A 4,375-nucleotide genomic window follows, 5' to 3' on the forward strand; every position below is an offset into this window, starting at 1 on the left:
TTTCTTTCTTTCTTTCTTTCTTTCTTTCTTTCTTTCTTTCTTTCTTTTTTTTCTCTTTCTCTTTCTTTCTCCTCCTCCTTCTTCTCCTTCCTTCCTTCCTTCCCTCCCTCTCTCCCTTCCTCCCCTCTTTTCTTTTCCTTTCCTTTCTCTTTTTCTTTCTCTCTCTCTCTTTCTTTCTTTCTTGTAGGATCCACACCCAGCATGGGGCCCAACACTCGGCATGAACTCACCACCCTGAGATCAAGAGCTAAGCTAAGATAAAAAAATTGATGCTTAACCAACTGAGCCACCCAGTTATGACTACTTCCCCTGTTCATAAAAGAGAAATTTTGCAGACATGAGAGAAAACTTTAGCTTGAGTTCACACACTCTAAGGCCTTTCTCTCTCTTCCTTCCTCTGGGTCAGTAGCCCAGGCACTAAACTATCTGTACCCTTCACACAAGAGAATTGGAGCACCTGGGTGGCTCAGTGGGTTAAGCCTCTGCCTTCGGCTCAGGTCATGATCTCAGGATCCTGGGATCGAGCCCCGCATTGGGCTCTCTGCTCAGCAGGGAGCCTGATTCCCCTTTCTCTCTCTGCCTAGTTCTCTGCCTACTTGTGACCTCTCTCTCTCTGTCAAATAAATAAATAAAATCTTAAAAAAAAACACAAGAGAATAAACACAAGAATATACTGCTATCTCCCCCAAAGGAAATAGGTCCTCCTGGTACAATATGGTTGCGAGTACAGTATACTTGGGCAGTAGAAAAATATTGTTTTTAGGCACCCTCAGTCTTCTACCCACTTCTTGGAAGCAAAAGCTAGGGTTTGGGTGAAAGGGGAGAAGATAAATTTAATAAGGCACTTTTTGTGTGTTGAGCACTGATAAGGACATTTCAATATCTAGCAAAAAAACTTTAAAGGTAGAAATGAGGAGTTTGAAGTTTTGAGGAGTGAAGTGACTTATCCAAAAGTTACAGTTTTTTGATGGTGGGACAAGGATTTGGGCCCAAGTTATGTGAGTCCAAAGTCCACATTCTTCCACAACCTGAACTATGACCAGACAAACCCAAGGAGAGAGATGCATTTTAAGATTCATATCATCCCTACACCTCAGTGGTCACACTAGATAGCTTGAGATAGCAGGTGGGTAATAATAAAGAGTGGTGATAACAGAATCTTGGCAATATCAACTGTCTGGGAATATTTATGATTAATAACGGACCACAGTGAGAAGGAAAAGCTTCTCTCTGGCTTTTCCTCTAAAAAGCCTGGAAATTTTTTAATAGCTTCCCTAAGGCAGCCAATATCAATTCAGTTTGAGTCAGTGTCCTCTTAGAATATGAAATTAACCCTGCAGAAAGGGTCTTCTGATAGAGTCATTAGCCCCCAGCCCCATCCCCAGTGACCAAAGACCATATGGGGCCAGAGAGCCTGCTGAGCATAATGGCAACATCCATGAATAACTCACAGTTCAGTTCACGACTCAATACACCTAGAAGGAAACTATTTGTCCACTCCAACCACACCTCCAGCAGTGACCAGATCCCTGGTCTTATAAGAGCCTCTGCAAGGGGTGTTCACCTTCTTCCTTCTTAGGAGCTCTCCTTCCTGTTGGCTCTGTATAACTGGTTTTACTAGTAGCACCATCATTTGCATGCACACTGTTATCATCTTTAACTCCCCTCTGACTTACCCTTACCATGGGTCACCAAGCCCTGCTCTCTGTCTTTCACAGTTTCTCTCCTCCTCATCTCCATGGTCAGTGCCCTAGGTCAACCTTCACCAGCTCCCTAGTCTCCCTGCCTCAAGGTTGTCCCATCTAGGCCATCTTCTGCATCTTCCATGTGGCCATCCTCCACACAGGCACCATGGTGATCTTCAGAAATGCAGCCATCACCTGTGCTTAGAGTCGTCAGATGACCCCCTCTTCTTAGCACACACACTTAACCTTTGCACACTTCTCTTCCTCTCTTCCTCCCACAGCTTCCCAGCACAGCCCTTCACCTGGAGCCAGGCTACTCCTACAGCATGTACACAATATAGTGTGCTCACTCTTGTCTCTGAATAAAGCCCTCCCTTGATCTCTCCTGCCCTCCTTGTACTCTCTGCCTCTCCCCAGCTCCTGTAGTGTGCAAGGTCCGCTGTGCGCATCTGGTTTCCCTCTCACATCTCACTTTGTCTTGTCAACTACTGTTTTGTTTTGTTTGGTTTTTTCCCTCCATTTCAGGCAAGGCTATAATTGCTCCTGGGAGGGGATCACATTTTGTGTACCAGGCAAAAGGAGCCCAACACACTTTCAGGCATATCTTTGGAGCTCAGGACAAATTGCTCAGCTAGGCCAGGGAAAGAGAGGGATCCACCATTCTCACATCAAGCCCTACAGGCCTATCAAATTGTATTATGTTCTAATTCTCTAATGGCCCAAATTTCCCCTTACACTGACTTAAGTTCACCTGTTAGGAGACAAAACTAATAGAACAGAGCCTTCTATTCCTGTCTCATTACTCCTGTCCCCACTTACAACTCTCTCTCTCCTCCCTTTTGTGTGCACTGTGTGTGTGTGTGTGTGTGTGTGTGTGTGTGCGCCAGTTCTGCTACCAGTCTACCTTAGGAAAACATTCTACTTCACAAGGAAGAATGTAGAAGAACATTTACTGTGATACTATAATAAAGGAAACAAACTAAATATCCATGACTAGGGGACTAATTATATACAGTATACATTATGGTATATCCATTCAACAGGACACTGTTCAGCCTTTTTTTTATAATTTTATTTTTTTTAAGCATAACAGTATTCCTTGTTTTTGCACCACACCCAGTGCTCCATGCAATCCGTGCCCTCTCCAATACCCACCACCTGGTTCCCCCAACCTCCCACACCCCACCCCTTCAAAGCCCTCAGATTGTTTTTCAGAGTCCATAGTCTCTCATGGTCACCTCCTCTTCCAATTTCCCCCAACTCCCTTCTCCTCTCTAACTCCCCTTGCCCTCCATGCTATTTGTTAGGCTCCACAAATAAGTGAAACCATATGATAATTGACTCTCTCTGCTTGACTTATTTCACTCAGCATAATCTCTTCAAGTCCCATCCATGTTGTTACAAAAGTTGGGTATTCATCCTTTCTGATGGAGGCATAATACTCCATAGTGTATATGGACCACATCTTCCTTATCCATTCGTCCATTGAAGGGCATCTTGGTTCTTTCCACAGTTTGGCGACCGTGGCTGTTGCTGCTACAAACATTGGGGTACAGATGGCCCTTCTTTTCACTACATCTGTATCTTTGGGGTAAATACCCAGTAGTGCAATTGCAGGGTCATAGGGAAGCTCTATTTTTAATTTCTTGAGGAATATCTACACTGTTCTCCAAAGTGGCTGCACCAACTTGCATTCCCACCAACAGTGGAAGAGGGTTCCCCTTTCTCCACATCCCCTCCAACACATGTTGTTTCCTGTCTTGCTAATTTTGGCCATTCTAAGTGGTGTAAGGTGGTATCTCAATGTGGTTTTAATTTGAATCTCCCTGACGGATAGTGATGATCAACATTTTTTTATGTGTCTGATAGCCATATCTATGTCTTCATTGGAGAAGTGCCTGTTCATATCTCCTGTCCATTTTTTGATATGATTATCTGTTTTGTGTGTGTTGAGTTTGAGGAGTTCTTTATAGATCCTGGAAATCAATCTTTTGTCTGTACTGTCATTTGCAAATATCTTCTCCCATTCCATGGGTTGCCTCTTTGTTTTGTTGACTGTTTCCTTTGCTGTGCAGAAGCTTTTGATTTTGATGAAGTCCCAAAAGTTTATTTTCGCTTTTGTTTCCTTTGCCTTTGGAGACATATCTTGAAAGAAGTTGCTGTGGCTGATATCAAAAAGATTACTGCCTATGTTCTCCTCTAGGATTCTGATGGATTCTTGTCTACAGAACACTCATGAAAGAAATTGAAGAAGACACAAAAAGATGGAAGACCATTCCATGCTCTTGGATCGGAAGAATAAACATTGTTAAAATGTCTATACTGCCTAGAGCCATCTATACTTTTAATGCCATTCCGATCAAAATTCTACCGGTATTTTTCAAAGAGCTGGAACAAATAATCCAGAAATTTGTATGGAACCAGAGGAGACCCTGAATCACTAAGGAAATGTTGAAAAACAAAAATAAAATTGGAGGCATCACATTACCTGATTTCAAGCTTTACTACAAAGCTGTGATCACCAAGCCAGCATGGTACTGGCATAAAAACAGACACATAGACCAGTAGAACAGAGTAGAGAGCCCAGATATGGACCCTCAACTCTATGGTCAGTTAATCTTTGACAAAACAGGAAAAAATATACAGTGGAAAAAAGACAGTCTCTTCAATAAATGGTGCTGGGAAAAGTG

The sequence above is a fragment of the Lontra canadensis genome, unplaced genomic scaffold (assembly GCF_010015895.1).
Source record: "Lontra canadensis isolate GAN:19392208 unplaced genomic scaffold, GSC_riverotter_1.0 scaffold183, whole genome shotgun sequence".
Lineage (NCBI taxonomy): Eukaryota > Metazoa > Chordata > Mammalia > Carnivora > Mustelidae > Lontra > Lontra canadensis.